General features: G+C 52.9%; 76 non-coding genes across 76 annotated transcripts; 22 read left to right on the forward strand and 54 right to left on the reverse strand.

Annotated features, from left to right (window-relative positions):
* Positions 1 to 157: 157 nt before the first annotated feature.
* On the reverse strand, positions 158 to 230 carry Trnav-aac. Its single transcript has one exon. It is a non-coding gene; the product is annotated as a tRNA-Val (tRNA).
* Positions 231 to 388: 158 nt separating this feature from the next.
* Trnav-uac lies at positions 389 to 461 on the reverse strand. Its single transcript has one exon. It is a non-coding gene; the product is annotated as a tRNA-Val (tRNA).
* A 402-nt stretch (positions 462 to 863) lies between these two features.
* On the forward strand, positions 864 to 935 carry Trnap-agg. Its single transcript has one exon. It is a non-coding gene; the product is annotated as a tRNA-Pro (tRNA).
* A 194-nt stretch (positions 936 to 1,129) lies between these two features.
* Trnav-aac lies at positions 1,130 to 1,202 on the reverse strand. Its single transcript has one exon. It is a non-coding gene; the product is annotated as a tRNA-Val (tRNA).
* A 158-nt stretch (positions 1,203 to 1,360) lies between these two features.
* Positions 1,361 to 1,433, reverse strand: Trnav-cac. The gene has a single exon. It is a non-coding gene; the product is annotated as a tRNA-Val (tRNA).
* Positions 1,434 to 1,835: 402 nt separating this feature from the next.
* On the forward strand, positions 1,836 to 1,907 carry Trnap-agg. Its single transcript has one exon. It is a non-coding gene; the product is annotated as a tRNA-Pro (tRNA).
* Positions 1,908 to 2,101: 194 nt separating this feature from the next.
* Positions 2,102 to 2,174, reverse strand: Trnav-aac. The gene has a single exon. It is a non-coding gene; the product is annotated as a tRNA-Val (tRNA).
* Positions 2,175 to 2,332: 158 nt separating this feature from the next.
* Positions 2,333 to 2,405, reverse strand: Trnav-uac. The gene has a single exon. It is a non-coding gene; the product is annotated as a tRNA-Val (tRNA).
* A 668-nt stretch (positions 2,406 to 3,073) lies between these two features.
* Positions 3,074 to 3,146, reverse strand: Trnav-aac. The gene has a single exon. It is a non-coding gene; the product is annotated as a tRNA-Val (tRNA).
* Positions 3,147 to 3,304: 158 nt separating this feature from the next.
* Trnav-uac lies at positions 3,305 to 3,377 on the reverse strand. The gene has a single exon. It is a non-coding gene; the product is annotated as a tRNA-Val (tRNA).
* Positions 3,378 to 3,779: 402 nt separating this feature from the next.
* On the forward strand, positions 3,780 to 3,851 carry Trnap-agg. Its single transcript has one exon. It is a non-coding gene; the product is annotated as a tRNA-Pro (tRNA).
* A 194-nt stretch (positions 3,852 to 4,045) lies between these two features.
* Trnav-aac lies at positions 4,046 to 4,118 on the reverse strand. Its single transcript has one exon. It is a non-coding gene; the product is annotated as a tRNA-Val (tRNA).
* Positions 4,119 to 4,276: 158 nt separating this feature from the next.
* Positions 4,277 to 4,349, reverse strand: Trnav-uac. Its single transcript has one exon. It is a non-coding gene; the product is annotated as a tRNA-Val (tRNA).
* A 402-nt stretch (positions 4,350 to 4,751) lies between these two features.
* On the forward strand, positions 4,752 to 4,823 carry Trnap-agg. The gene has a single exon. It is a non-coding gene; the product is annotated as a tRNA-Pro (tRNA).
* Positions 4,824 to 5,017: 194 nt separating this feature from the next.
* On the reverse strand, positions 5,018 to 5,090 carry Trnav-aac. The gene has a single exon. It is a non-coding gene; the product is annotated as a tRNA-Val (tRNA).
* A 158-nt stretch (positions 5,091 to 5,248) lies between these two features.
* On the reverse strand, positions 5,249 to 5,321 carry Trnav-uac. The gene has a single exon. It is a non-coding gene; the product is annotated as a tRNA-Val (tRNA).
* A 402-nt stretch (positions 5,322 to 5,723) lies between these two features.
* On the forward strand, positions 5,724 to 5,795 carry Trnap-agg. The gene has a single exon. It is a non-coding gene; the product is annotated as a tRNA-Pro (tRNA).
* Positions 5,796 to 5,989: 194 nt separating this feature from the next.
* Trnav-aac lies at positions 5,990 to 6,062 on the reverse strand. The gene has a single exon. It is a non-coding gene; the product is annotated as a tRNA-Val (tRNA).
* Positions 6,063 to 6,220: 158 nt separating this feature from the next.
* Positions 6,221 to 6,293, reverse strand: Trnav-cac. Its single transcript has one exon. It is a non-coding gene; the product is annotated as a tRNA-Val (tRNA).
* A 402-nt stretch (positions 6,294 to 6,695) lies between these two features.
* On the forward strand, positions 6,696 to 6,767 carry Trnap-agg. The gene has a single exon. It is a non-coding gene; the product is annotated as a tRNA-Pro (tRNA).
* Positions 6,768 to 6,961: 194 nt separating this feature from the next.
* Trnav-aac lies at positions 6,962 to 7,034 on the reverse strand. The gene has a single exon. It is a non-coding gene; the product is annotated as a tRNA-Val (tRNA).
* Positions 7,035 to 7,192: 158 nt separating this feature from the next.
* On the reverse strand, positions 7,193 to 7,265 carry Trnav-uac. The gene has a single exon. It is a non-coding gene; the product is annotated as a tRNA-Val (tRNA).
* A 402-nt stretch (positions 7,266 to 7,667) lies between these two features.
* On the forward strand, positions 7,668 to 7,739 carry Trnap-agg. The gene has a single exon. It is a non-coding gene; the product is annotated as a tRNA-Pro (tRNA).
* Positions 7,740 to 7,933: 194 nt separating this feature from the next.
* Positions 7,934 to 8,006, reverse strand: Trnav-aac. The gene has a single exon. It is a non-coding gene; the product is annotated as a tRNA-Val (tRNA).
* A 158-nt stretch (positions 8,007 to 8,164) lies between these two features.
* Trnav-uac lies at positions 8,165 to 8,237 on the reverse strand. The gene has a single exon. It is a non-coding gene; the product is annotated as a tRNA-Val (tRNA).
* Positions 8,238 to 8,639: 402 nt separating this feature from the next.
* Positions 8,640 to 8,711, forward strand: Trnap-agg. Its single transcript has one exon. It is a non-coding gene; the product is annotated as a tRNA-Pro (tRNA).
* Positions 8,712 to 8,905: 194 nt separating this feature from the next.
* Positions 8,906 to 8,978, reverse strand: Trnav-aac. The gene has a single exon. It is a non-coding gene; the product is annotated as a tRNA-Val (tRNA).
* Positions 8,979 to 9,136: 158 nt separating this feature from the next.
* On the reverse strand, positions 9,137 to 9,209 carry Trnav-uac. Its single transcript has one exon. It is a non-coding gene; the product is annotated as a tRNA-Val (tRNA).
* Positions 9,210 to 9,611: 402 nt separating this feature from the next.
* Trnap-agg lies at positions 9,612 to 9,683 on the forward strand. The gene has a single exon. It is a non-coding gene; the product is annotated as a tRNA-Pro (tRNA).
* Positions 9,684 to 9,877: 194 nt separating this feature from the next.
* Trnav-aac lies at positions 9,878 to 9,950 on the reverse strand. The gene has a single exon. It is a non-coding gene; the product is annotated as a tRNA-Val (tRNA).
* Positions 9,951 to 10,108: 158 nt separating this feature from the next.
* On the reverse strand, positions 10,109 to 10,181 carry Trnav-cac. Its single transcript has one exon. It is a non-coding gene; the product is annotated as a tRNA-Val (tRNA).
* Positions 10,182 to 10,583: 402 nt separating this feature from the next.
* On the forward strand, positions 10,584 to 10,655 carry Trnap-agg. Its single transcript has one exon. It is a non-coding gene; the product is annotated as a tRNA-Pro (tRNA).
* Positions 10,656 to 10,849: 194 nt separating this feature from the next.
* Positions 10,850 to 10,922, reverse strand: Trnav-aac. Its single transcript has one exon. It is a non-coding gene; the product is annotated as a tRNA-Val (tRNA).
* A 158-nt stretch (positions 10,923 to 11,080) lies between these two features.
* Trnav-uac lies at positions 11,081 to 11,153 on the reverse strand. The gene has a single exon. It is a non-coding gene; the product is annotated as a tRNA-Val (tRNA).
* A 402-nt stretch (positions 11,154 to 11,555) lies between these two features.
* On the forward strand, positions 11,556 to 11,627 carry Trnap-agg. The gene has a single exon. It is a non-coding gene; the product is annotated as a tRNA-Pro (tRNA).
* Positions 11,628 to 11,821: 194 nt separating this feature from the next.
* Trnav-aac lies at positions 11,822 to 11,894 on the reverse strand. The gene has a single exon. It is a non-coding gene; the product is annotated as a tRNA-Val (tRNA).
* A 158-nt stretch (positions 11,895 to 12,052) lies between these two features.
* Positions 12,053 to 12,125, reverse strand: Trnav-uac. Its single transcript has one exon. It is a non-coding gene; the product is annotated as a tRNA-Val (tRNA).
* A 668-nt stretch (positions 12,126 to 12,793) lies between these two features.
* On the reverse strand, positions 12,794 to 12,866 carry Trnav-aac. The gene has a single exon. It is a non-coding gene; the product is annotated as a tRNA-Val (tRNA).
* A 158-nt stretch (positions 12,867 to 13,024) lies between these two features.
* On the reverse strand, positions 13,025 to 13,097 carry Trnav-uac. Its single transcript has one exon. It is a non-coding gene; the product is annotated as a tRNA-Val (tRNA).
* A 402-nt stretch (positions 13,098 to 13,499) lies between these two features.
* Positions 13,500 to 13,571, forward strand: Trnap-agg. Its single transcript has one exon. It is a non-coding gene; the product is annotated as a tRNA-Pro (tRNA).
* A 194-nt stretch (positions 13,572 to 13,765) lies between these two features.
* Positions 13,766 to 13,838, reverse strand: Trnav-aac. Its single transcript has one exon. It is a non-coding gene; the product is annotated as a tRNA-Val (tRNA).
* Positions 13,839 to 13,996: 158 nt separating this feature from the next.
* On the reverse strand, positions 13,997 to 14,069 carry Trnav-cac. Its single transcript has one exon. It is a non-coding gene; the product is annotated as a tRNA-Val (tRNA).
* A 402-nt stretch (positions 14,070 to 14,471) lies between these two features.
* On the forward strand, positions 14,472 to 14,543 carry Trnap-agg. Its single transcript has one exon. It is a non-coding gene; the product is annotated as a tRNA-Pro (tRNA).
* Positions 14,544 to 14,737: 194 nt separating this feature from the next.
* Positions 14,738 to 14,810, reverse strand: Trnav-aac. The gene has a single exon. It is a non-coding gene; the product is annotated as a tRNA-Val (tRNA).
* Positions 14,811 to 14,968: 158 nt separating this feature from the next.
* Positions 14,969 to 15,041, reverse strand: Trnav-uac. Its single transcript has one exon. It is a non-coding gene; the product is annotated as a tRNA-Val (tRNA).
* A 402-nt stretch (positions 15,042 to 15,443) lies between these two features.
* Positions 15,444 to 15,515, forward strand: Trnap-agg. Its single transcript has one exon. It is a non-coding gene; the product is annotated as a tRNA-Pro (tRNA).
* Positions 15,516 to 15,709: 194 nt separating this feature from the next.
* On the reverse strand, positions 15,710 to 15,782 carry Trnav-aac. The gene has a single exon. It is a non-coding gene; the product is annotated as a tRNA-Val (tRNA).
* A 158-nt stretch (positions 15,783 to 15,940) lies between these two features.
* Trnav-cac lies at positions 15,941 to 16,013 on the reverse strand. Its single transcript has one exon. It is a non-coding gene; the product is annotated as a tRNA-Val (tRNA).
* Positions 16,014 to 16,415: 402 nt separating this feature from the next.
* On the forward strand, positions 16,416 to 16,487 carry Trnap-agg. The gene has a single exon. It is a non-coding gene; the product is annotated as a tRNA-Pro (tRNA).
* A 194-nt stretch (positions 16,488 to 16,681) lies between these two features.
* Trnav-aac lies at positions 16,682 to 16,754 on the reverse strand. The gene has a single exon. It is a non-coding gene; the product is annotated as a tRNA-Val (tRNA).
* Positions 16,755 to 16,912: 158 nt separating this feature from the next.
* Positions 16,913 to 16,985, reverse strand: Trnav-uac. Its single transcript has one exon. It is a non-coding gene; the product is annotated as a tRNA-Val (tRNA).
* Positions 16,986 to 17,387: 402 nt separating this feature from the next.
* Trnap-agg lies at positions 17,388 to 17,459 on the forward strand. Its single transcript has one exon. It is a non-coding gene; the product is annotated as a tRNA-Pro (tRNA).
* Positions 17,460 to 17,653: 194 nt separating this feature from the next.
* On the reverse strand, positions 17,654 to 17,726 carry Trnav-aac. Its single transcript has one exon. It is a non-coding gene; the product is annotated as a tRNA-Val (tRNA).
* A 158-nt stretch (positions 17,727 to 17,884) lies between these two features.
* Trnav-uac lies at positions 17,885 to 17,957 on the reverse strand. Its single transcript has one exon. It is a non-coding gene; the product is annotated as a tRNA-Val (tRNA).
* A 668-nt stretch (positions 17,958 to 18,625) lies between these two features.
* On the reverse strand, positions 18,626 to 18,698 carry Trnav-aac. The gene has a single exon. It is a non-coding gene; the product is annotated as a tRNA-Val (tRNA).
* Positions 18,699 to 18,856: 158 nt separating this feature from the next.
* On the reverse strand, positions 18,857 to 18,929 carry Trnav-uac. Its single transcript has one exon. It is a non-coding gene; the product is annotated as a tRNA-Val (tRNA).
* Positions 18,930 to 19,331: 402 nt separating this feature from the next.
* Positions 19,332 to 19,403, forward strand: Trnap-agg. Its single transcript has one exon. It is a non-coding gene; the product is annotated as a tRNA-Pro (tRNA).
* A 194-nt stretch (positions 19,404 to 19,597) lies between these two features.
* Positions 19,598 to 19,670, reverse strand: Trnav-aac. The gene has a single exon. It is a non-coding gene; the product is annotated as a tRNA-Val (tRNA).
* A 158-nt stretch (positions 19,671 to 19,828) lies between these two features.
* On the reverse strand, positions 19,829 to 19,901 carry Trnav-cac. The gene has a single exon. It is a non-coding gene; the product is annotated as a tRNA-Val (tRNA).
* Positions 19,902 to 20,303: 402 nt separating this feature from the next.
* Trnap-agg lies at positions 20,304 to 20,375 on the forward strand. The gene has a single exon. It is a non-coding gene; the product is annotated as a tRNA-Pro (tRNA).
* A 194-nt stretch (positions 20,376 to 20,569) lies between these two features.
* Trnav-aac lies at positions 20,570 to 20,642 on the reverse strand. The gene has a single exon. It is a non-coding gene; the product is annotated as a tRNA-Val (tRNA).
* A 158-nt stretch (positions 20,643 to 20,800) lies between these two features.
* Positions 20,801 to 20,873, reverse strand: Trnav-uac. Its single transcript has one exon. It is a non-coding gene; the product is annotated as a tRNA-Val (tRNA).
* Positions 20,874 to 21,275: 402 nt separating this feature from the next.
* Trnap-agg lies at positions 21,276 to 21,347 on the forward strand. The gene has a single exon. It is a non-coding gene; the product is annotated as a tRNA-Pro (tRNA).
* A 194-nt stretch (positions 21,348 to 21,541) lies between these two features.
* On the reverse strand, positions 21,542 to 21,614 carry Trnav-aac. Its single transcript has one exon. It is a non-coding gene; the product is annotated as a tRNA-Val (tRNA).
* Positions 21,615 to 21,772: 158 nt separating this feature from the next.
* Trnav-uac lies at positions 21,773 to 21,845 on the reverse strand. Its single transcript has one exon. It is a non-coding gene; the product is annotated as a tRNA-Val (tRNA).
* Positions 21,846 to 22,513: 668 nt separating this feature from the next.
* Trnav-aac lies at positions 22,514 to 22,586 on the reverse strand. Its single transcript has one exon. It is a non-coding gene; the product is annotated as a tRNA-Val (tRNA).
* A 158-nt stretch (positions 22,587 to 22,744) lies between these two features.
* Positions 22,745 to 22,817, reverse strand: Trnav-uac. The gene has a single exon. It is a non-coding gene; the product is annotated as a tRNA-Val (tRNA).
* A 402-nt stretch (positions 22,818 to 23,219) lies between these two features.
* On the forward strand, positions 23,220 to 23,291 carry Trnap-agg. The gene has a single exon. It is a non-coding gene; the product is annotated as a tRNA-Pro (tRNA).
* Positions 23,292 to 23,485: 194 nt separating this feature from the next.
* Positions 23,486 to 23,558, reverse strand: Trnav-aac. Its single transcript has one exon. It is a non-coding gene; the product is annotated as a tRNA-Val (tRNA).
* A 158-nt stretch (positions 23,559 to 23,716) lies between these two features.
* Trnav-cac lies at positions 23,717 to 23,789 on the reverse strand. The gene has a single exon. It is a non-coding gene; the product is annotated as a tRNA-Val (tRNA).
* Positions 23,790 to 24,191: 402 nt separating this feature from the next.
* Trnap-agg lies at positions 24,192 to 24,263 on the forward strand. The gene has a single exon. It is a non-coding gene; the product is annotated as a tRNA-Pro (tRNA).
* Positions 24,264 to 24,457: 194 nt separating this feature from the next.
* On the reverse strand, positions 24,458 to 24,530 carry Trnav-aac. The gene has a single exon. It is a non-coding gene; the product is annotated as a tRNA-Val (tRNA).
* Positions 24,531 to 24,688: 158 nt separating this feature from the next.
* On the reverse strand, positions 24,689 to 24,761 carry Trnav-uac. The gene has a single exon. It is a non-coding gene; the product is annotated as a tRNA-Val (tRNA).
* A 402-nt stretch (positions 24,762 to 25,163) lies between these two features.
* Positions 25,164 to 25,235, forward strand: Trnap-agg. The gene has a single exon. It is a non-coding gene; the product is annotated as a tRNA-Pro (tRNA).
* Positions 25,236 to 25,429: 194 nt separating this feature from the next.
* On the reverse strand, positions 25,430 to 25,502 carry Trnav-aac. Its single transcript has one exon. It is a non-coding gene; the product is annotated as a tRNA-Val (tRNA).
* Positions 25,503 to 25,660: 158 nt separating this feature from the next.
* On the reverse strand, positions 25,661 to 25,733 carry Trnav-cac. The gene has a single exon. It is a non-coding gene; the product is annotated as a tRNA-Val (tRNA).
* Positions 25,734 to 25,955: the final 222 nt, after the last annotated feature.

Consider the following 25,955-nt stretch of genomic DNA (forward strand, 5'->3'; position numbering starts at 1 on the left):
AGTCAGAGCAAAAAGCTCGCCGTCAATATCAAATGAATTTCTTATTCGATGTGAGCAATTGACACTCTGGTCCGACGCGTGAAGGCGATTACGAAGGTTTCGGGTACAGATGGTAGCAGATGCATGTTAGTAAGTCTTGCTTAAAGTGATGAAAAAGTGTTTCCGCCCGGGATCGAACCGGGGACCGTCTGCGTGTTAGGCAGACGTGATAACCGCTACACCACGGAAACTGCTTGTGAGCACCTTACTTCACAGACAACTTGTAGTGATGTTGCCATCGTAACTAAAAAATTCAATAAATGTGGTACTTGCAAAACGAAGGGACATGCAGCAGATCCACACACGACGTGGCTCATTGGAGGACAATACGACATAGGCAATAAAATACTGTTCCCGCCCGGGATCGAACCGGGGACCTTCTGCGCGTAAAGCAGACGTGATAACCGCTACACTACGGAAACGACGGACCCGAGGAGTCCATCCTTGTTGACTCGAACTTGCCTCAGCCTTTCTCTAGTCCGCGAATGCACACACGACAGTTCTTTTGTCAGCCTGGAACCCATCACAGCCGAGGGCTCAAGAAGTCTTCGGGGTGCTCGAGAGGGTGTCTGCCGTAGCACCCCTAACGAGATAGCGGCGTTTCGCGCAGTCGTTATTGCAAGTCATATCAGCAAAAGCAATCACTTTCTCAACAGCAGGCAGTGCGAGCCCAGCGGCAGCTCTACATGTAGGTACCAATAGCCCAGGAAGGCCGCCGACCGCGGGAATTCGCGCCGCCCCCATCCCGCCAGCGTACACGAGACTTCCAGGGCACCCTGGACGACATATAGGGACTGCAATAATTGGCATTCGCCGTGTCACAGGGCCCGTTGGTCTAGGGGTATGATTCCTGCTTAGGGTGCAGGAGGTCCCGGGTTCAAATCCCGGACGAGCCCTAGCGCTTTGTGCAAACTGATCGCACGTCAGTGGCTGAGTCAGAGCAAAAAGCTCGCCGTCAATATCAAATGAATTTCTTATTCGATGTGAGCAATTGACACTCTGGTCCGACGCGTGAAGGCGATTACGAAGGTTTCGGGTACAGATGGTAGCAGATGCATGTTAGTAAGTCTTGCTTAAAGTGATGAAAAAGTGTTTCCGCCCGGGATCGAACCGGGGACCTTCTGCGTGTTAGGCAGACGTGATAACCGCTACACCACGGAAACTGCTTGTGAGCACCTTACTTCACAGACAACTTGTAGTGATGTTGCCATCGTAACTAAAAAATTCAATAAATGTGGTACTTGCAAAACGAAGGGACATGCAGCAGATCCACACACGACGTGGCTCATTGGAGGACAATACGACATAGGCAAGAAAATACTGTTCCCGCCCGGGATCGAACCGGGGACTTTCTGCGTGTGAAGCAGACGTGATAACCGCTACACTACGGAAACGACGGACCCGAGGAGTCCATCCTTGTTCACTCGAATTTGCCTCAGCCTTTCTCTAGTCCGCGAATGCACACACGACAGTTCTTTTGTCAGCCTGGAACCCATCACAGCCGAGGGCTCAAGAAGTCTTCGGGGTGCTCGAGAGGGTGTCTGCCGTAGCACCCCTAACGAGATAGCGGCGTTTCGCGCAGTCGTTATTGCAAGTCATATCAGCAAAAGCAATCACTTTCTCAGCAGCAGGCAGTGCGAGCCCAGCGGCAGCTCTACATGAAGGTACCAATAGCCCAGGAAGGCCGCCGACCGCGGGAATTCGCGCCGCCCCCATCCCGCCAGCGTACACGAGACTTCCAGGGCACCCTGGACGACATCTAGGGACTGCAATAATTGGCATTCGCCGTGTCACAGGGCCCGTTGGTCTAGGGGTATGATTCCTGCTTAGGGTGCAGGAGGTCCCGGGTTCAAATCCCGGACGAGCCCTAGCGCTTTGTGCAAACTGATCGCACGTCAGTGGCTGAGTCAGAGCAAAAAGCTCGCCGTCAATATCAAATGAATTTCTTATTCGATGTGAGCAATTGACACTCTGGTCCGACGCGTGAAGGCGATTACGAAGGTTTCGGGTACAGATGGTAGCAGATGCATGTTAGTAAGTCTTGCTTAAAGTGATGAAAAAGTGTTTCCGCCCGGGATCGAACCGGGGACCTTCTGCGTGTTAGGCAGACGTGATAACCGCTACACCACGGAAACTGCTTGTGTGCACCTTACTTCACAGACAACTTGTAGTGATGTTGCCAACGTAACTAAAAAATTCAATAAATGTGGTACTTGCAAAACGAAGGGACATGCAGCAGATCCACACACGACGTGGCTCATTGGAGGACAATACGACATAGGCAAGAAAATACTGTTCCCGCCCGGGATCGAACCGGGGACATTCTGCACGTAAAGCAGACGTGATAACCGCTACACTACAGAAACGACGGACCCGAGGAGTCCATCCTTGTTCACTCGAACTTGCCTCAGCCTTTCTCTAGTCCGCGAATGCACACACGACAGTTCTTTTGTCAGCCTGGAACCCATCACAGCCGAGGGCTCAAGAAGTCTTCGGGGTGCTCGAGAGGGTGTCTGCCGTAGCACCCCTAACGAGATAGCGGCGTTTCGCGCAGTCGTTATTGCAAGTCATATCAGCAAAAGCAATCACTTTCTCAACAGCAGGTAGTGCGAGCCCAGCGGCAGATCTACATGAAGGTACCAATAGCCCAGGAAGTCCGCCGACCGCGGGAATTCGCGCCGCCCCCATCCCGCCAGCGTACACGAGACTTCCAGGGCACCCTGGACGACATCTAGGGACTGCAATAATTGGCATTCGCCGTGTCACAGGGCCCGTTGGTCTAGGGGTATGTTTCCTGCTTAGGGTGCAGGAGGTCCCGGATTCAAATCCCGGACGAGCCCTAGCGTTTTGTGCAAACTGATCGCACGTCAGTGGCTGAGTCAGCGCAAAAAGCTCGCCGTCAATATCAAATGAATTTCTTATTCGATGTGAGCAATTGACACTCTGGTCCGACGCGTGAAGGCGATTACGAAGGTTTCGGGTACAGATGGTAGCAGATGCATGTTAGTAAGTCTTGCTTAAAGTGATGAAAAAGTGTTTCCGCCCGGGATCGAACCGGGGACCTTCTGCGTGTTAGGCAGACGTGATAACCGCTACACCACGGAAACTGCTTGGCAGCACCTTACTTCACAGACAACTTGTAGTGATGTTGCCATCGTAACTAAAAAATTCAATAAATGTGGTACTTGCAAAACGAAGGGACATGCAGCAGATCCACACACGACGTGGCTCATTGGAGGACAATACGACATAGGCAATAAAATACTGTTCCCGCCCAGGATCGAACCGGGGACCTTCTGCGCGTAAAGCAGACGTGATAACCGCTACACTACGGAAACGACGGACCCCAGGAGTCCATCCTTGTTCACTCGAACTTGCCTCAGCCTTTCTCTAGTCCGCGAATGCACACACGACAGTTCTTTTGTCAGCCTGGAACCCATCACAGCCGAGGGCTCAAGAAGTCTTCGGGGTGCTCGAGAGGGTGTCTGCCGTAGCACCCCTAACGAGATAGCGGCGTTTCGCGCAGTCGTTATTGCAAGTCATATCAGCAAAAGCAATCACTTTCTCAACAGCAGGCAGTGCGAGCCCAGCTGCAGATCTACATGAAGGTACCAATAGCCCAGGAAGTCCGCCGACCGCGGGAATTCGCGCCGCCCCCATCCCGCCGGCGTACACGAGACTTCCAGGGCACCCTGGACGACTTCTAGGGACTGCAATAATTGGCATTCGCCGTGTCACAGGGCCCGTTGGTCTAGGGGTATGTTTCCTGCTTAGGGTGCAGGAGGTCCCGGGTTCAAATCCCGGACGAGCCCTAGCGTTTTGTGCAAACTGATCGCACGTCAGTGGCTGAGTCAGCGCAAAAAGCTCGCCGTCAATATCAAATGAATTTCTTATTCGATGTGAGCAATTGACACTGTGGTCCGACGCGTGAAGGCGATTACGAAGGTTTCGGGTACAGATGGTAGCAGATGCATGTTAGTAAGTCTTGCTTAAAGTGATGAAAAAGTGTTTCCGCCCGGGATCGAACCGGGGACCTTCTGCGTGTTAGGCAGACGTGATAACCGCTACACCACGGAAACTGCTTGTGAGCACCTTACTTCACAGACAACTTGTAGTGATGTTGCCATCGTAACTAAAAAATTCAATAAATGTGGTACTTGCAAAACGAAGGGACATGCAGCAGATCCACACACGACGTGGCTCATTGGAGGACAATACGACATAGGCAATAAAATACTGTTCCCGCCCAGGATCGAACCGGGGACCTTCTGCGCGTAAAGCAGACGTGATAACCGCTACACTACGGAAACGACGGACCCGAGGAGTCCATCCTTGTTCACTCGAACTTGCCTCAGCCTTTCTCTAGTCCGCGAATGCACACACGACAGTTCTTTTGTCAGCCTGGAACCCATCACAGCCGAGGGCTCAAGAAGTCTTCGGGGTGCTCGAGAGGGTGTCTGCCGTAGCACCCCTAACGAGATGGCGGCGTTTCGCGCAGTCGTTATTGCAAGTCATATCAGCAAAAGCAATCACTTTCTCAACAGCAGGCAGTGCGAGCCCAGCGGCAGCTCTACATGAAGGTACCAATAGCCCAGGAAGGCCGCCGACCGCGGGAATTCGCGCCGCCCCCATCCTGCCAGCGTACACGAGACTTCCAGGGCACCCTGGACGACATATAGGGACTGCAATAATTGGCATTCGCCGTGTCACAGGGCCCGTTGGTCTAGGGGTATGATTCCTGCTTAGGGTGCAGGAGGTCCCGGGTTCAAATCCCGGACGAGCCCTAGCGCTTTGTGCAAACTGATCGCACGTCAGTGGCTGAGTCAGAGCAAAAAGCTCGCCGTCAATATCAAATGAATTTCTTATTCGATGTGAGCAATTGACACTCTGGTCCGACGCGTGAAGGCGATTACGAAGGTTTCGGGTACAGATGGTAGCAGATGCATGTTAGTAAGTCTTGCTTAAAGTGATGAAAAAGTGTTTCCGCCCGGGATCGAACCGGGGACCGTCTGCGTGTTAGGCAGACGTGATAACCGCTACACCACGGAAACTGCTTGTGAGCACCTTACTTCACAGACAACTTGTAGTGATGTTGCCATCGTAACTAAAAAATTCAATAAATGTGGTACTTGCAAAACGAAGGGACATGCAGCAGATCCACACACGACGTGGCTCATTGGAGGACAATACGACATAGGCAATAAAATACTGTTCCCGCCCGGGATCGAACCGGGGACCTTCTGCGCGTAAAGCAGACGTGATAACCGCTACACTACGGAAACGACGGACCCGAGGAGTCCATCCTTGTTGACTCGAACTTGCCTCAGCCTTTCTCTAGTCCGCGAATGCACACACGACAGTTCTTTTGTCAGCCTGGAACCCATCACAGCCGAGGGCTCAAGAAGTCTTCGGGGTGCTCGAGAGGGTGTCTGCCGTAGCACCCCTAACGAGATAGCGGCGTTTCGCGCAGTCGTTATTGCAAGTCATATCAGCAAAAGCAATCACTTTCTCAACAGCAGGCAGTGCGAGCCCAGCGGCAGCTCTACATGAAGGTACCAATAGCCCAGGAAGGCCGCCGACCGCGGGAATTCGCGCCGCCCCCATCCCGCCAGCGTACACGAGACTTCCAGGGCACCCTGGACGACATATAGGGACTGCAATAATTGGCATTCGCCGTGTCACAGGGCCCGTTGGTCTAGGGGTATGATTCCTGCTTAGGGTGCAGGAGGTCCCGGGTTCAAATCCCGGACGAGCCCTAGCGCTTTGTGCAAACTGATCGCACGTCAGTGGCTGAGTCAGAGCAAAAAGCTCGCCGTCAATATCAAATGAATTTCTTATTCGATGTGAGCAATTGACACTCTGGTCCGACGCGTGAAGGCGATTACGAAGGTTTCGGGTACAGATGGTAGCAGATGCATGTTAGTAAGTCTTGCTTAAAGTGATGAAAAAGTGTTTCCGCCCGGGATCGAACCGGGGACCTTCTGCGTGTTAGGCAGACGTGATAACCGCTACACCACGGAAACTGCTTGTGAGCACCTTACTTCACAGACAACTTGTAGTGATGTTGCCATCGTAACTAAAAAATTCAATAAATGTGGTACTTGCAAAACGAAGGGACATGCAGCAGATCCACACACGACGTGGCTCATTGGAGGACAATACGACATAGGCAAGAAAATACTGTTCCCGCCCGGGATCGAACCGGGGACTTTCTGCGTGTGAAGCAGACGTGATAACCGCTACACTACGGAAACGACGGACCCGAGGAGTCCATCCTTGTTCACTCGAATTTGCCTCAGCCTTTCTCTAGTCCGCGAATGCACACACGACAGTTCTTTTGTCAGCCTGGAACCCATCACAGCCGAGGGCTCAAGAAGTCTTCGGGGTGCTCGAGAGGGTGTCTGCCGTAGCACCCCTAACGAGATAGCGGCGTTTCGCGCAGTCGTTATTGCAAGTCATATCAGCAAAAGCAATCACTTTCTCAACAGCAGGCAGTGCGAGCCCAGCTGCAGATCTACATGAAGGTACCAATAGCCCAGGAAGTCCGCCGACCGCGGGAATTCGCGCCGCCCCCATCCCGCCGGCGTACACGAGACTTCCAGGGCACCCTGGACGACTTCTAGGGACTGCAATAATTGGCATTCGCCGTGTCACAGGGCCCGTTGGTCTAGGGGTATGTTTCCTGCTTAGGGTGCAGGAGGTCCCGGGTTCAAATCCCGGACGAGCCCTAGCGTTTTGTGCAAACTGATCGCACGTCAGTGGCTGAGTCAGCGCAAAAAGCTCGCCGTCAATATCAAATGAATTTCTTATTCGATGTGAGCAATTGACACTGTGGTCCGACGCGTGAAGGCGATTACGAAGGTTTCGGGTACAGATGGTAGCAGATGCATGTTAGTAAGTCTTGCTTAAAGTGATGAAAAAGTGTTTCCGCCCGGGATCGAACCGGGGACCTTCTGCGTGTTAGGCAGACGTGATAACCGCTACACCACGGAAACTGCTTGTCAGCACCTTACTTCACAGACAACTTGTAGTGATGTTGCCATCGTAACTAAAAAATTCAATAAATGTGGTACTTGCAAAACGAAGGGACATGCAGCAGATCCACACACGACGTGGCTCATTGGAGGACAATACGACATAGGCAATAAAATACTGTTCCCGCCCAGGATCGAACCGGGGACCTTCTGCGCGTAAAGCAGACGTGATAACCGCTACACTACGGAAACGACGGACCCGAGGAGTCCATCCTTGTTCACTCGAATTTGCCTCAGCCTTTCTCTAGTCCGCGAATGCACACACGACAGTTCTTTTGTCAGCCTGGAACCCATCACAGCCGAGGGCTCAAGAAGTCTTCGGGGTGCTCGAGAGGGTGTCTGCCGTAGCACCCCTAACGAGATAGCGGCGTTTCGCGCAGTCGTTATTGCAAGTCATATCAGCAAAAGCAATCACTTTCTCAACAGCAGGCAGTGCGAGCCCAGCTGCAGATCTACATGAAGGTACCAATAGCCCAGGAAGTCCGCCGACCGCGGGAATTCGCGCCGCCCCCATCCCGCCGGCGTACACGAGACTTCCAGGGCACCCTGGACGACTTCTAGGGACTGCAATAATTGGCATTCGCCGTGTCACAGGGCCCGTTGGTCTAGGGGTATGTTTCCTGCTTAGGGTGCAGGAGGTCCCGGGTTCAAATCCCGGACGAGCCCTAGCGTTTTGTGCAAACTGATCGCACGTCAGTGGCTGAGTCAGCGCAAAAAGCTCGCCGTCAATATCAAATGAATTTCTTATTCGATGTGAGCAATTGACACTGTGGTCCGACGCGTGAAGGCGATTACGAAGGTTTCGGGTACAGATGGTAGCAGATGCATGTTAGTAAGTCTTGCTTAAAGTGATGAAAAAGTGTTTCCGCCCGGGATCGAACCGGGGACCTTCTGCGTGTTAGGCAGACGTGATAACCGCTACACCACGGAAACTGCTTGTCAGCACCTTACTTCACAGACAACTTGTAGTGATGTTGCCATCGTAACTAAAAAATTCAATAAATGTGGTACTTGCAAAACGAAGGGACATGCAGCAGATCCACACACGACGTGGCTCATTGGAGGACAATACGACATAGGCAATAAAATACTGTTCCCGCCCAGGATCGAACCGGGGACCTTCTGCGCGTAAAGCAGACGTGATAACCGCTACACTACGGAAACGACGGACCCGAGGAGTCCATCCTTGTTCACTCGAACTTGCCTCAGCCTTTCTCTAGTCCGCGAATGCACACACGACAGTTCTTTTGTCAGCCTGGAACCCATCACAGCCGAGGGCTCAAGAAGTCTTCGGGGTGCTCGAGAGGGTGTCTGCCGTAGCACCCCTAACGAGATGGCGGCGTTTCGCGCAGTCGTTATTGCAAGTCATATCAGCAAAAGCAATCACTTTCTCAACAGCAGGCAGTGCGAGCCCAGCGGCAGCTCTACATGAAGGTACCAATAGCCCAGGAAGGCCGCCGACCGCGGGAATTCGCGCCGCCCCCATCCTGCCAGCGTACACGAGACTTCCAGGGCACCCTGGACGACATATAGGGACTGCAATAATTGGCATTCGCCGTGTCACAGGGCCCGTTGGTCTAGGGGTATGATTCCTGCTTAGGGTGCAGGAGGTCCCGGGTTCAAATCCCGGACGAGCCCTAGCGCTTTGTGCAAACTGATCGCACGTCAGTGGCTGAGTCAGAGCAAAAAGCTCGCCGTCAATATCAAATGAATTTCTTATTCGATGTGAGCAATTGACACTCTGGTCCGACGCGTGAAGGCGATTACGAAGGTTTCGGGTACAGATGGTAGCAGATGCATGTTAGTAAGTCTTGCTTAAAGTGATGAAAAAGTGTTTCCGCCCGGGATCGAACCGGGGACCGTCTGCGTGTTAGGCAGACGTGATAACCGCTACACCACGGAAACTGCTTGTGAGCACCTTACTTCACAGACAACTTGTAGTGATGTTGCCATCGTAACTAAAAAATTCAATAAATGTGGTACTTGCAAAACGAAGGGACATGCAGCAGATCCACACACGACGTGGCTCATTGGAGGACAATACGACATAGGCAATAAAATACTGTTCCCGCCCGGGATCGAACCGGGGACCTTCTGCGCGTAAAGCAGACGTGATAACCGCTACACTACGGAAACGACGGACCCGAGGAGTCCATCCTTGTTGACTCGAACTTGCCTCAGCCTTTCTCTAGTCCGCGAATGCACACACGACAGTTCTTTTGTCAGCCTGGAACCCATCACAGCCGAGGGCTCAAGAAGTCTTCGGGGTGCTCGAGAGGGTGTCTGCCGTAGCACCCCTAACGAGATAGCGGCGTTTCGCGCAGTCGTTATTGCAAGTCATATCAGCAAAAGCAATCACTTTCTCAACAGCAGGCAGTGCGAGCCCAGCGGCAGCTCTACATGAAGGTACCAATAGCCCAGGAAGGCCGCCGACCGCGGGAATTCGCGCCGCCCCCATCCCGCCAGCGTACACGAGACTTCCAGGGCACCCTGGACGACATATAGGGACTGCAATAATTGGCATTCGCCGTGTCACAGGGCCCGTTGGTCTAGGGGTATGATTCCTGCTTAGGGTGCAGGAGGTCCCGGGTTCAAATCCCGGACGAGCCCTAGCGCTTTGTGCAAACTGATCGCACGTCAGTGGCTGAGTCAGAGCAAAAAGCTCGCCGTCAATATCAAATGAATTTCTTATTCGATGTGAGCAATTGACACTCTGGTCCGACGCGTGAAGGCGATTACGAAGGTTTCGGGTACAGATGGTAGCAGATGCATGTTAGTAAGTCTTGCTTAAAGTGATGAAAAAGTGTTTCCGCCCGGGATCGAACCGGGGACCTTCTGCGTGTTAGGCAGACGTGATAACCGCTACACCACGGAAACTGCTTGTGAGCACCTTACTTCACAGACAACTTGTAGTGATGTTGCCATCGTAACTAAAAAATTCAATAAATGTGGTACTTGCAAAACGAAGGGACATGCAGCAGATCCACACACGACGTGGCTCATTGGAGGACAATACGACATAGGCAAGAAAATACTGTTCCCGCCCGGGATCGAACCGGGGACTTTCTGCGTGTGAAGCAGACGTGATAACCGCTACACTACGGAAACGACGGACCCGAGGAGTCCATCCTTGTTCACTCGAATTTGCCTCAGCCTTTCTCTAGTCCGCGAATGCACACACGACAGTTCTTTTGTCAGCCTGGAACCCATCACAGCCGAGGGCTCAAGAAGTCTTCGGGGTGCTCGAGAGGGTGTCTGCCGTAGCACCCCTAACGAGATAGCGGCGTTTCGCGCAGTCGTTATTGCAAGTGATATCAGCAAAAGCAATCACTTTCTCAGCAGCAGGCAGTGCGAGCCCAGCGGCAGCTCTACATGAAGGTACCAATAGCCCAGGAAGGCCGCCGACCGCGGGAATTCGCGCCGCCCCCATCCCGCCAGCGTACACGAGACTTCCAGGGCACCCTGGACGACATCTAGGGACTGCAATAATTGGCATTCGCCGTGTCACAGGGCTCGTTGGTCTAGGGGTATGATTCCTGCTTAGGGTGCAGGAGGTCCCGGGTTCAAATCCCGGACGAGCCCTAGCGTTTTGTGCAAACTGATCGCACGTCAGTGGCTGAGTCAGCGCAAAAAGCTCGCCGTCAATATCAAATGAATTTCTTATTCGATGTGAGCAATTGACACTCTGGTCCGACGCGTGAAGGCGATTACGAAGGTTTCCGGTACAGATGGTAGCAGATGCATGTTAGTAAGTCTTGCTTAAAGTGATGAAAAAGTGTTTCCGCCCGGGATCGAACCGGGGACCTTCTGCGTGTTAGGCAGACGTGATAACCGCTACACCACGGAAACTGCTTGTGAGCACCTTACTTCACAGACAACTTGTAGTGATGTTGCCATCGTAACTAAAAAATTCAATAAATGTGGTACTTGCAAAACGAAGGGACATGCAGCAGATCCACACACGACGTGGCTCATTGGAGGACAATACGACATAGGCAATAAAATACTGTTCCCGCCCGGGATCGAACCGGGGACCTTCCGCGCGTAAAGCAGACGTGATAACCGCTACACTACGGAAACGACGGACCCGAGGAGTCCATCCTTGTTCACTCGAACTTGCCTCAGCCTTTCTCTAGTCCGCGAATGCACACACGACAGTTCTTTTGTCAGCCTGGAACCCATCACAGCCGAGGGCTCAAGAAGTCTTCGGGGTGCTCGAGAGGGTGTCTGCCGTAGCACCCCTAACGAGATAGCGGCGTTTCGCGCAGTCGTTATTGCAAGTCATATCAGCAAAAGCAATCACTTTCTCAACAGCAGGCAGTGCGAGCCCAGCGGCAGATCTACATGAAGGTACCAATAGCCCAGGAAGGCCGCCGACCGCGGGAATTCGCGCCGCCCCCATCCCGCCAGCGTACACGAGACTTCCAGGGCACCCTGGACGACATCTAGGGACTGCAATAATTGGCATTCGCCGTGTCACAGGGCCCGTTGGTCTAGGGGTATGATTCCTGCTTAGGGTGCAGGAGGTCCCGGGTTCAAATCCCGGACGAGCCCTAGCGCTTTGTGCAAACTGATCGCACGTCAGTGGCTGAGTCAGAGCAAAAAGCTCGCCGTCAATATCAAATGAATTTCTTATTCGATGTGAGCAATTGACACTCTGGTCCGACGCGTGAAGGCGATTACGAAGGTTTCGGGTACAGATGGTAGCAGATGCATGTTAGTAAGTCTTGCTTAAAGTGATGAAAAAGTGTTTCCGCCCGGGATCGAACCGGGGACCTTCTGCGTGTTAGGCAGACGTGATAACCGCTACACCACGGAAACTGCTTGTGAGCACCTTACTTCACAGACAACTTGTAGTGATGTTGCCATCGTAACTAAAAAATTCAATAAATGTGGTACTTGCAAAACGAAGGGACATGCAGCAGATCCACACACGACGTGGCTCATTGGAGGACAATACGACATAGGCAATAAAATACTGTTCCCGCCCGGGATCGAACCGGGGACCTTCCGCGCGTAAAGCAGACGTGATAACCGCTACACTACGGAAACGACGGACCCGAGGAGTCCATCCTTGTTCACTCGAACTTGCCTCAGCCTTTCTCTAGTCCGCGAATGCACACACGACAGTTCTTTTGTCAGCCTGGAACCCATCACAGCCGAGGGCTCAAGAAGTCTTCGGGGTGCTCGAGAGGGTGTCTGCCGTAGCACCCCTAACGAGATAGCGGCGTTTCGCGCAGTCGTTATTGCAAGTCATATCAGCAAAAGCAATCACTTTCTCAACAGCAGGCAGTGCGAGCCCAGCGGCAGATCTACATGAAGGTACCAATAGCCCAGGAAGTCCGCCGACCGCGGGAATTCGCGCCGCCCCCATCCCGCCAGCGTACACGAGACTTCCAGGGCACCCTGGACGACATCTAGGGACTGCAATAATTGGCATTCGCCGTGTCACAGGGCCCGTTGGTCTAGGGGTATGTTTCCTGCTTAGGGTGCAGGAGGTCCCGGGTTCAAATCCCGGACGAACCCTAGCGTTTTGTGCAAACTGATCGCACGTCAGTGGCTGAGTCAGCGCAAAAAGCTCGCCGTCAATATCAAATGAATTTCTTATTCGATGTGAGCAATTGACACTCTGGTCCGACGCTTGAAGGCGATTACGAAGGTTTCGGGTACAGATGGTAGCAGATGCATGTTAGTAAGTCTTGCTTAAAGTGATGAAAAAGTGTTTCCGCCCGGGATCGAACCGGGGACCGTCTGCGTGTTAGGCAGACGTGATAACCGCTACACCACGGAAACTGCTTGTGAGCACCTTACTTCACAGACAACTTGTAGTGATGTTGCCATCGTAACTAAAAAATTCAATAAATGTGGTACTTGCAAAACGAAGGGACATGCAGCAGATCCACACACGACGTGGCTCATTGGAGGACAATACGACATAGGCAATAAAATACTGTTCCCGCCCGGGATCGAACCGGGGACCTTCTGCGCGTAAAGCAGACGTGATAACCGCTACACTACGGAAACGACGGACCCGAGGAGTCCATCCTTGTTGACTCGAACTTGCCTCAGCCTTTCTCTAGTCCGCGAATGCACACACGACAGTTCTTTTGTCAGCCTGGAACCCATCACAGCCGAGGGCTCAAGAAGTCTTCGGGGTGCTCGAGAGGGTGTCTGCCGTAGCACCCCTAACGAGATAGCGGCGTTTCGTGCAGTCGTTATTGCAAGTCATATCAGCAAAAGCAATCACTTTCTCAACAGCAGGCAGTGCGAGCCCAGCGGCAGCTCTACATGAAGGTACCAATAGCCCAGGAAGGCCGCCGACCGCGGGAATTCGCGCCGCCCCCATCCCGCCAGCGTACACGAGACTTCCAGGGCACCCTGGACGACATATAGGGACTGCAATAATTGGCATTCGCCGTGTCACAGGGCCCGTTGGTCTAGGGGTATGATTCCTGCTTAGGGTGCAGGAGGTCCCGGGTTCAAATCCCGGACGAGCCCTAGCGCTTTGTGCAAACTGATCGCACGTCAGTGGCTGAGTCAGAGCAAAAAGCTCGCCGTCAATATCAAATGAATTTCTTATTCGATGTGAGCAATTGACACTCTGGTCCGACGCGTGAAGGCGATTACGAAGGTTTCGGGTACAGATGGTAGCAGATGCATGTTAGTAAGTCTTGCTTAAAGTGATGAAAAAGTGTTTCCGCCCGGGATCGAACCGGGGACCTTCTGCGTGTTAGGCAGACGTGATAACCGCTACACCACGGAAACTGCTTGTGAGCACCTTACTTCACAGACAACTTGTAGTGATGTTGCCATCGTAACTAAAAAATTCAATAAATGTGGTACTTGCAAAACGAAGGGACATGCAGCAGATCCACACACGACGTGGCTCATTGGAGGACAATACGACATAGGCAAGAAAATACTGTTCCCGCCCGGGATCGAACCGGGGACCTTCTGCGTGTGAAGCAGACGTGATAACCGCTACACTACGGAAACGACGGACCCGAGGAGTCCATCCTTGTTCACTCGAACTTGCCTCAGCCTTTCTCTAGTCCGCGAATGCACACACGACAGTTCTTTTGTCAGCCTGGAACCCATCACAGCCGAGGGCTCAAGAAGTCTTCGGGGTGCTCGAGAGGGTGTCTGCCGTAGCACCCCTAACGAGATAGCGGCGTTTCGCGCAGTCGTTATTGCAAGTGATATCAGCAAAAGCAATCACTTTCTCAGCAGCAGGCAGTGCGAGCCCAGCGGCAGCTCTACATGAAGGTACCAATAGCCCAGGAAGGCCGCCGACCGCGGGAATTCGCGCCGCCCCCATCCCGCCAGCGTACACGAGACTTCCAGGGCACCCTGGACGACATCTAGGGACTGCAATAATTGGCATTCGCCGTGTCACAGGGCTCGTTGGTCTAGGGGTATGATTCCTGCTTAGGGTGCAGGAGGTCCCGGGTTCAAATCCCGGACGAGCCCTAGCGTTTTGTGCAAACTGATCGCACGTCAGTGGCTGAGTCAGCGCAAAAAGCTCGCCGTCAATATCAAATGAATTTCTTATTCGATGTGAGCAATTGACACTCTGGTCCGACGCGTGAAGGCGATTACGAAGGTTTCCGGTACAGATGGTAGCAGATGCATGTTAGTAAGTCTTGCTTAAAGTGATGAAAAAGTGTTTCCGCCCGGGATCGAACCGGGGACCTTCTGCGTGTTAGGCAGACGTGATAACCGCTACACCACGGAAACTGCTTGTGAGCACCTTACTTCACAGACAACTTGTAGTGATGTTGCCATCGTAACTAAAAAATTCAATAAATGTGGTACTTGCAAAACGAAGGGACATGCAGCAGATCCACACACGACGTGGCTCATTGGAGGACAATACGACATAGGCAATAAAATACTGTTCCCGCCCGGGATCGAACCGGGGACCTTCCGCGCGTAAAGCAGACGTGATAACCGCTACACTACGGAAACGACGGACCCGAGGAGTCCATCCTTGTTCACTCGAACTTGCCTCAGCCTTTCTCTAGTCCGCGAATGCACACACGACAGTTCTTTTGTCAGCCTGGAACCCATCACAGCCGAGGGCTCAAGAAGTCTTCGGGGTGCTCGAGAGGGTGTCTGCCGTAGCACCCCTAACGAGATAGCGGCGTTTCGCGCAGTCGTTATTGCAAGTCATATCAGCAAAAGCAATCACTTTCTCAACAGCAGGCAGTGCGAGCCCAGCGGCAGATCTACATGAAGGTACCAATAGCCCAGGAAGGCCGCCGACCGCGGGAATTCGCGCCGCCCCCATCCCGCCAGCGTACACGAGACTTCCAGGGCTCCCTGGACGACATCTAGGGACTGCAATAATTGGCATTCGCCGTGTCACAGGGCCCGTTGGTCTAGGGGTATGATTCCTGCTTAGGGTGCAGGAGGTCCCGGGTTCAAATCCCGGACGAGCCCTAGCGCTTTGTGCAAACTGATCGCACGTCAGTGGCTGAGTCAGAGCAAAAAGCTCGCCGTCAATATCAAATGAATTTCTTATTCGATGTGAGCAATTGACACTCTGGTCCGACGCGTGAAGGCGATTACGAAGGTTTCGGGTACAGATGGTAGCAGATGCATGTTAGTAAGTCTTGCTTAAAGTGATGAAAAAGTGTTTCCGCCCGGGATCGAACCGGGGACCTTCTGCGTGTTAGGCAGACGTGATAACCGCTACACCACGGAAACTGCTTGTGAGCACCTTACTTCACAGACAACTTGTAGTGATGTTGCCATCGTAACTAAAAAATTCAATAAATGTGGTACTTGCAAAACGAAGGGACATGCAGCAGATCCACACACGACGTGGCTCATTGGAGGACAATACGACATAGGCAAGAAAATACTGTTCCCGCCCGGGATCGAACCGGGGACCTTCTGCGTGTGAAGCAGACGTGATAACCGCTACACTACGGAAACGACGGACCCGAGGAGTCCATCCTTGTTCACTCGAACTTGCCTCAGCCTTTCTCTAGTCCGCGAATGCACACACGACAGTTCTTTTGTCAGCCTGGAACCCATCACAGCCGAGGGCTCAAGAAGTCTTCGGGGTGCTCGAGAGGGTGTCTGCCGTAGCACCCCTAACGAGATGGCGGCGTTTCGCGCAGTCGTTATTGCAAGTCATATCAGCAAAAGCAATCACTTTCTCAACAGCAGGCAGTGCGAGCCCAGCGGCAGCTCTACATGAAGGTACCAATAGCCCAGGAAGGCCGCCGACCGCGGGAATTCGCGCCGCCCCCATCCTGCCAGCGTACATGAGACTTCCAGGGCACCCTGGACGACATATAGGGACTGCAATAATTGGCATTCGCCGTGTCACAGGGCCCGTTGGTCTAGGGGTATGATTCCTGCTTAGGGTGCAGGAGGTCCCGGGTTCAAATCCCGGACGAGCCCTAGCGCTTTGTGCAAACTGATCGCACGTCAGTGGCTGAGTCAGAGCAAAAAGCTCGCCGTCAATATCAAATGAATTTCTTATTCGATGTGAGCAATTGACACTCTGGTCCGACGCGTGAAGGCGATTACGAAGGTTTCGGGTACAGATGGTAGCAGATGCATGTTAGTAAGTCTTGCTTAAAGTGATGAAAAAGTGTTTCCGCCCGGGATCGAACCGGGGACCGTCTGCGTGTTAGGCAGACGTGATAACCGCTACACCACGGAAACTGCTTGTGAGCACATTACTTCAAAGACAACTTGTAGTGATGTTGCCATCGTAACTAAAAAATTCAATAAATGTGGTACTTGCAAAACGAAGGGACATGCAGCAGATCCACACACGACGTGGCTCATTGGAGGACAATACGACATAGGCAATAAAATACTGTTCCCGCCCGGGATCGAACCGGGGACCTTCCGCGCGTAAAGCAGACGTGATAACCGCTACACTACGGAAACGACGGACCCGAGGAGTCCATCCTTGTTCACTCGAACTTGCCTCAGCCTTTCTCTAGTCCGCGAATGCACACACGACAGTTCTTTTGTCAGCCTGGAACCCATCACAGCCGAGGGCTCAAGAAGTCTTCGGGGTGCTCGAGAGGGTGTCTGCCGTAGCACCCCTAACGAGATAGCGGCGTTTCGCGCAGTCGTTATTGCAAGTCATATCAGCAAAAGCAATCACTTTCTCAACAGCAGGCAGTGCGAGCCCAGCGGCAGATCTACATGAAGGTACCAATAGCCCAGGAAGGCCGCCGACCGCGGGAATTCGCGCCGCCCCCATCCCGCCAGCGTACACGAGACTTCCAGGGCACCCTGGACGACATCTAGGGACTGCAATAATTGGCATTCGCCGTGTCACAGGGCCCGTTGGTCTAGGGGTATGATTCCTGCTTAGGGTGCAGGAGGTCCCGGGTTCAAATCCCGGACGAGCCCTAGCGCTTTGTGCAAACTGATCGCACGTCAGTGGCTGAGTCAGAGCAAAAAGCTCGCCGTCAATATCAAATGAATTTCTTATTCGATGTGAGCAATTGACACTCTGGTCCGACGCGTGAAGGCGATTACGAAGGTTTCGGGTACAGATGGTAGCAGATGCATGTTAGTAAGTCTTGCTTAAAGTGATGAAAAAGTGTTTCCGCCCGGGATCGAACCGGGGACCTTCTGCGTGTTAGGCAGACGTGATAACCGCTACACCACGGAAACTGCTTGTGAGCACCTTACTTCACAGACAACTTGTAGTGATGTTGCCATCGTAACTAAAAAATTCAATAAATGTGGTACTTGCAAAACGAAGGGACATGCAGCAGATCCACACACGACGTGGCTCATTGGAGGACAATACGACATAGGCAATAAAATACTGTTCCCGCCCGGGATCGAACCGGGGACCTTCCGCGCGTAAAGCAGACGTGATAACCGCTACACTACGGAAACGACGGACCCGAGGAGTCCATCCTTGTTCACTCGAACTTGCCTCAGCCTTTCTCTAGTCCGCGAATGCACACACGACAGTTCTTTTGTCAGCCTGGAACCCATCACAGCCGAGGGCTCAAGAAGTCTTCGGGGTGCTCGAGAGGGTGTCTGCCGTAGCACCCCTAACGAGATAGCGGCGTTTCGCGCAGTCGTTATTGCAAGTCATATCAGCAAAAGCAATCACTTTCTCAACAGCAGGCAGTGCGAGCCCAGCGGCAGATCTACATGAAGGTACCAATAGCCCAGGAAGTCCGCCGACCGCGGGAATTCGCGCCGCCCCCATCCCGCCAGCGTACACGAGACTTCCAGGGCACCCTGGACGACATCTAGGGACTGCAATAATTGGCATTCGCCGTGTCACAGGGCCCGTTGGTCTAGGGGTATGTTTCCTGCTTAGGGTGCAGGAGGTCCCGGGTTCAAATCCCGGACGAACCCTAGCGTTTTGTGCAAACTGATCGCACGTCAGTGGCTGAGTCAGCGCAAAAAGCTCGCCGTCAATATCAAATGAATTTCTTATTCGATGTGAGCAATTGACACTCTGGTCCGACGCTTGAAGGCGATTACGAAGGTTTCGGGTACAGATGGTAGCAGATGCATGTTAGTAAGTCTTGCTTAAAGTGATGAAAAAGTGTTTCCGCCCGGGATCGAACCGGGGACCGTCTGCGTGTTAGGCAGACGTGATAACCGCTACACCACGGAAACTGCTTGTGAGCACCTTACTTCACAGACAACTTGTAGTGATGTTGCCATCGTAACTAAAAAATTCAATAAATGTGGTACTTGCAAAACGAAGGGACATGCAGCAGATCCACACACGACGTGGCTCATTGGAGGACAATACGACATAGGCAATAAAATACTGTTCCCGCCCGGGATCGAACCGGGGACCTTCTGCGCGTAAAGCAGACGTGATAACCGCTACACTACGGAAACGACGGACCCGAGGAGTCCATCCTTGTTGACTCGAACTTGCCTCAGCCTTTCTCTAGTCCGCGAATGCACACACGACAGTTCTTTTGTCAGCCTGGAACCCATCACAGCCGAGGGCTCAAGAAGTCTTCGGGGTGCTCGAGAGGGTGTCTGCCGTAGCACCCCTAACGAGATAGCGGCGTTTCGTGCAGTCGTTATTGCAAGTCATATCAGCAAAAGCAATCACTTTCTCAACAGCAGGCAGTGCGAGCCCAGCGGCAGCTCTACATGAAGGTACCAATAGCCCAGGAAGGCCGCCGACCGCGGGAATTCGCGCCGCCCCCATCCCGCCAGCGTACACGAGACTTCCAGGGCACCCTGGACGACATATAGGGACTGCAATAATTGGCATTCGCCGTGTCACAGGGCCCGTTGGTCTAGGGGTATGATTCCTGCTTAGGGTGCAGGAGGTCCCGGGTTCAAATCCCGGACGAGCCCTAGCGCTTTGTGCAAACTGATCGCACGTCAGTGGCTGAGTCAGAGCAAAAAGCTCGCCGTCAATATCAAATGAATTTCTTATTCGATGTGAGCAATTGACACTCTGGTCCGACGCGTGAAGGCGATTACGAAGGTTTCGGGTACAGATGGTAGCAGATGCATGTTAGTAAGTCTTGCTTAAAGTGATGAAAAAGTGTTTCCGCCCGGGATCGAACCGGGGACCTTCTGCGTGTTAGGCAGACGTGATAACCGCTACACCACGGAAACTGCTTGTGAGCACCTTACTTCACAGACAACTTGTAGTGATGTTGCCATCGTAACTAAAAAATTCAATAAATGTGGTACTTGCAAAACGAAGGGACATGCAGCAGATCCACACACGACGTGGCTCATTGGAGGACAATACGACATAGGCAAGAAAATACTGTTCCCGCCCGGGATCGAACCGGGGACCTTCTGCGTGTGAAGCAGACGTGATAACCGCTACACTACGGAAACGACGGACCCGAGGAGTCCATCCTTGTTCACTCGAACTTGCCTCAGCCTTTCTCTAGTCCGCGAATGCACACACGACAGTTCTTTTGTCAGCCTGGAACCCATCACAGCCGAGGGCTCAAGAAGTCTTCGGGGTGCTCGAGAGGGTGTCTGCCGTAGCACCCCTAACGAGATAGCGGCGTTTCGCGCAGTCGTTATTGCAAGTGATATCAGCAAAAGCAATCACTTTCTCAGCAGCAGGCAGTGCGAGCCCAGCGGCAGCTCTACATGAAGGTACCAATAGCCCAGGAAGGCCGCCGACCGCGGGAATTCGCGCCGCCCCCATCCCGCCAGCGTACACGAGACTTCCAGGGCACCCTGGACGACATCTAGGGACTGCAATAATTGGCATTCGCCGTGTCACAGGGCTCGTTGGTCTAGGGGTATGATTCCTGCTTAGGGTGCAGGAGGTCCCGGGTTCAAATCCCGGACGAGCCCTAGCGTTTTGTGCAAACTGATCGCACGTCAGTGGCTGAGTCAGCGCAAAAAGCTCGCCGTCAATATCAAATGAATTTCTTATTCGATGTGAGCAATTGACACTCTGGTCCGACGCGTGAAGGCGATTACGAAGGTTTCCGGTACAGATGGTAGCAGATGCATGTTAGTAAGTCTTGCTTAAAGTGATGAAAAAGTGTTTCCGCCCGGGATCGAACCGGGGACCTTCTGCGTGTTAGGCAGACGTGATAACCGCTACACCACGGAAACTGCTTGTGAGCACCTTACTTCACAGACAACTTGTAGTGATGTTGCCATCGTAACTAAAAAATTCAATAAATGTGGTACTTGCAAAACGAAGGGACATGCAGCAGATCCACACACGACGTGGCTCATTGGAGGACAATACGACATAGGCAATAAAATACTGTTCCCGCCCGGGATCGAACCGGGGACCTTCCGCGCGTAAAGCAGACGTGATAACCGCTACACTACGGAAACGACGGACCCGAGGAGTCCATCCTTGTTCACTCGAACTTGCCTCAGCCTTTCTCTAGTCCGCGAATGCACACACGACAGTTCTTTTGTCAGCCTGGAACCCATCACAGCCGAGGGCTCAAGAAGTCTTCGGGGTGCTCGAGAGGGTGTCTGCCGTAGCACCCCTAACGAGATAGCGGCGTTTCGCGCAGTCGTTATTGCAAGTCATATCAGCAAAAGCAATCACTTTCTCAACAGCAGGCAGTGCGAGCCCAGCGGCAGATCTACATGAAGGTACCAATAGCCCAGGAAGGCCGCCGACCGCGGGAATTCGCGCCGCCCCCATCCCGCCAGCGTACACGAGACTTCCAGGGCTCCCTGGACGACATCTAGGGACTGCAATAATTGGCATTCGCCGTGTCACAGGGCCCGTTGGTCTAGGGGTATGATTCCTGCTTAGGGTGCAGGAGGTCCCGGGTTCAAATCCCGGACGAGCCCTAGCGCTTTGTGCAAACTGATCGCACGTCAGTGGCTGAGTCAGAGCAAAAAGCTCGCCGTCAATATCAAATGAATTTCTTATTCGATGTGAGCAATTGACACTCTGGTCCGACGCGTGAAGGCGATTACGAAGGTTTCGGGTACAGATGGTAGCAGATGCATGTTAGTAAGTCTTGCTTAAAGTGATGAAAAAGTGTTTCCGCCCGGGATCGAACCGGGGACCTTCTGCGTGTTAGGCAGACGTGATAACCGCTACACCACGGAAACTGCTTGTGAGCACCTTACTTCACAGACAACTTGTAGTGATGTTGCCATCGTAACTAAAAAATTCAATAAATGTGGTACTTGCAAAACGAAGGGACATGCAGCAGATCCACACACGACGTGGCTCATTGGAGGACAATACGACATAGGCAATAAAATACTGTTCCCGCCCGGGATCGAACCGGGGACCTTCCGCGCGTAAAGCAGACGTGATAACCGCTACACTACGGAAACGACGGACCCGAGGAGTCCATCCTTGTTCACTCGAACTTGCCTCAGCCTTTCTCTAGTCCGCGAATGCACACACGACAGTTCTTTTGTCAGCCTGGAACCCATCACAGCCGAGGGCTCAAGAAGTCTTCGGGGTGCTCGAGAGGGTGTCTGCCGTAGCACCCCTAACGAGATAGCGGCGTTTCGCGCAGTCGTTATTGCAAGTCATATCAGCAAAAGCAATCACTTTCTCAACAGCAGGCAGTGCGAGCCCAGCGGCAGATCTACATGAAGGTACCAATAGCCCAGGAAGTCCGCCGACCGCGGGAATTCGCGCCGCCCCCATCCCGCCAGCGTACACGAGACTTCCAGGGCACCCTGGACGACATCTAGGGACTGCAATAATTGGCATTCGCCGTGTCACAGGGCCCGTTGGTCTAGGGGTATGTTTCCTGCTTAGGGTGCAGGAGGTCCCGGGTTCAAATCCCGGACGAACCCTAGCGTTTTGTGCAAACTGATCGCACGTCAGTGGCTGAGTCAGCGCAAAAAGCTCGCCGTCAATATCAAATGAATTTCTTATTCGATGTGAGCAATTGACACTCTGGTCCGACGCTTGAAGGCGATTACGAAGGTTTCGGGTACAGATGGTAGCAGATGCATGTTAGTAAGTCTTGCTTAAAGTGATGAAAAAGTGTTTCCGCCCGGGATCGAACCGGGGACCGTCTGCGTGTTAGGCAGACGTGATAACCGCTACACCACGGAAACTGCTTGTGAGCACCTTACTTCACAGACAACTTGTAGTGATGTTGCCATCGTAACTAAAAAATTCAATAAATGTGGTACTTGCAAAACGAAGGGACATGCAGCAGATCCACACACGACGTGGCTCATTGGAGGACAATACGACATAGGCAATAAAATACTGTTCCCGCCCGGGATCGAACCGGGGACCTTCTGCGCGTAAAGCAGACGTGATAACCGCTACACTACGGAAACGACGGACCCGAGGAGTCCATCCTTGTTGACTCGAACTTGCCTCAGCCTTTCTCTAGTCCGCGAATGCACACACGACAGTTCTTTTGTCAGCCTGGAACCCATCACAGCCGAGGGCTCAAGAAGTCTTCGGGGTGCTCGAGAGGGTGTCTGCCGTAGCACCCCTAACGAGATAGCGGCGTTTCGTGCAGTCGTTATTGCAAGTCATATCAGCAAAAGCAATCACTTTCTCAACAGCAGGCAGTGCGAGCCCAGCGGCAGCTCTACATGAAGGTACCAATAGCCCAGGAAGGCCGCCGACCGCGGGAATTCGCGCCGCCCCCATCCCGCCAGCGTACACGAGACTTCCAGGGCACCCTGGACGACATATAGGGACTGCAATAATTGGCATTCGCCGTGTCACAGGGCCCGTTGGTCTAGGGGTATGATTCCTGCTTAGGGTGCAGGAGGTCCCGGGTTCAAATCCCGGACGAGCCCTAGCGCTTTGTGCAAACTGATCGCACGTCAGTGGCTGAGTCAGAGCAAAAAGCTCGCCGTCAATATCAAATGAATTTCTTATTCGATGTGAGCAATTGACACTCTGGTCCGACGCGTGAAGGCGATTACGAAGGTTTCGGGTACAGATGGTAGCAGATGCATGTTAGTAAGTCTTGCTTAAAGTGATGAAAAAGTGTTTCCGCCCGGGATCGAACCGGGGACCTTCTGCGTGTTAGGCAGACGTGATAACCGCTACACCACGGAAACTGCTTGTGAGCACCTTACTTCACAGACAACTTGTAGTGATGTTGCCATCGTAACTAAAAAATTCAATAAATGTGGTACTTGCAAAACGAAGGGACATGCAGCAGATCCACACACGACGTGGCTCATTGGAGGACAATACGACATAGGCAAGAAAATACTGTTCCCGCCCGGGATCGAACCGGGGACCTTCTGCGTGTGAAGCAGACGTGATAACCGCTACACTACGGAAACGACGGACCCGAGGAGTCCATCCTTGTTCACTCGAACTTGCCTCAGCCTTTCTCTAGTCCGCGAATGCACACACGACAGTTCTTTTGTCAGCCTGGAACCCATCACAGCCGAGGGCTCAAGAAGTCTTCGGGGTGCTCGAGAGGGTGTCTGCCGTAGCACCCCTAACGAGATAGCGGCGTTTCGCGCAGTCGTTATTGCAAGTGATATCAGCAAAAGCAATCACTTTCTCAGCAGCAGGCAGTGCGAGCCCAGCGGCAGCTCTACATGAAGGTACCAATAGCCCAGGAAGGCCGCCGACCGCGGGAATTCGCGCCGCCCCCATCCCGCCAGCGTACACGAGACTTCCAGGGCACCCTGGACGACATCTAGGGACTGCAATAATTGGCATTCGCCGTGTCACAGGGCTCGTTGGTCTAGGGGTATGATTCCTGCTTAGGGTGCAGGAGGTCCCGGGTTCAAATCCCGGACGAGCCCTAGCGTTTTGTGCAAACTGATCGCACGTCAGTGGCTGAGTCAGCGCAAAAAGCTCGCCGTCAATATCAAATGAATTTCTTATTCGATGTGAGCAATTGACACTCTGGTCCGACGCGTGAAGGCGATTACGAAGGTTTCCGGTACAGATGGTAGCAGATGCATGTTAGTAAGTCTTGCTTAAAGTGATGAAAAAGTGTTTCCGCCCGGGATCGAACCGGGGACCTTCTGCGTGTTAGGCAGACGTGATAACCGCTACACCACGGAAACTGCTTGTGAGCACCTTACTTCACAGACAACTTGTAGTGATGTTGCCATCGTAACTAAAAAATTCAATAAATGTGGTACTTGCAAAACGAAGGGACATGCAGCAGATCCACACACGACGTGGCTCATTGGAGGACAATACGACATAGGCAATAAAATACTGTTCCCGCCCGGGATCGAACCGGGGACCTTCCGCGCGTAAAGCAGACGTGATAACCGCTACACTACGGAAACGACGGACCCGAGGAGTCCATCCTTGTTCACTCGAACTTGCCTCAGCCTTTCTCTAGTCCGCGAATGCACACACGACAGTTCTTTTGTCAGCCTGGAACCCATCACAGCCGAGGGCTCAAGAAGTCTTCGGGGTGCTCGAGAGGGTGTCTGCCGTAGCACCCCTAACGAGATAGCGGCGTTTCGCGCAGTCGTTATTGCAAGTCATATCAGCAAAAGCAATCACTTTCTCAACAGCAGGCAGTGCGAGCCCAGCGGCAGATCTACATGAAGGTACCAATAGCCCAGGAAGGCCGCCGACCGCGGGAATTCGCGCCGCCCCCATCCCGCCAGCGTACACGAGACTTCCAGGGCTCCCTGGACGACATCTAGGGACTGCAATAATTGGCATTCGCCGTGTCACAGGGCCCGTTGGTCTAGGGGTATGATTCCTGCTTAGGGTGCAGGAGGTCCCGGGTTCAAATCCCGGACGAGCCCTAGCGCTTTGTGCAAACTGATCGCACGTCAGTGGCTGAGTCAGAGCAAAAAGCTCGCCGTCAATATCAAATGAATTTCTTATTCGATGTGAGCAATTGACACTCTGGTCCGACGCGTGAAGGCGATTACGAAGGTTTCGGGTACAGATGGTAGCAGATGCATGTTAGTAAGTCTTGCTTAAAGTGATGAAAAAGTGTTTCCGCCCGGGATCGAACCGGGGACCTTCTGCGTGTTAGGCAGACGTGATAACCGCTACACCACGGAAACTGCTTGTGAGCACCTTACTTCACAGACAACTTGTAGTGATGTTGCCATCGTAACTAAAAAATTCAATAAATGTGGTACTTGCAAAACGAAGGGACATGCAGCAGATCCACACACGACGTGGCTCATTGGAGGACAATACGACATAGGCAAGAAAATACTGTTCCCGCCCGGGATCGAACCGGGGACCTTCTGCGTGTGAAGCAGACGTGATAACCGCTACACTACGGAAACGACGGACCCGAGGAGTCCATCCTTGTTCACTCGAACTTGCCTCAGCCTTTCTCTAGTCCGCGAATGCACACACGACAGTTCTTTTGTCAGCCTGGAACCCATCACAGCCGAGGGCTCAAGAAGTCTTCGGGGTGCTCGAGAGGGTGTCTGCCGTAGCACCCCTAACGAGATGGCGGCGTTTCGCGCAGTCGTTATTGCAAGTCATATCAGCAAAAGCAATCA

This window comes from Schistocerca piceifrons, chromosome 2 (genome assembly GCF_021461385.2).
Source record: "Schistocerca piceifrons isolate TAMUIC-IGC-003096 chromosome 2, iqSchPice1.1, whole genome shotgun sequence".
NCBI classification, from domain to species: Eukaryota; Metazoa; Arthropoda; class Insecta; order Orthoptera; family Acrididae; genus Schistocerca; species Schistocerca piceifrons.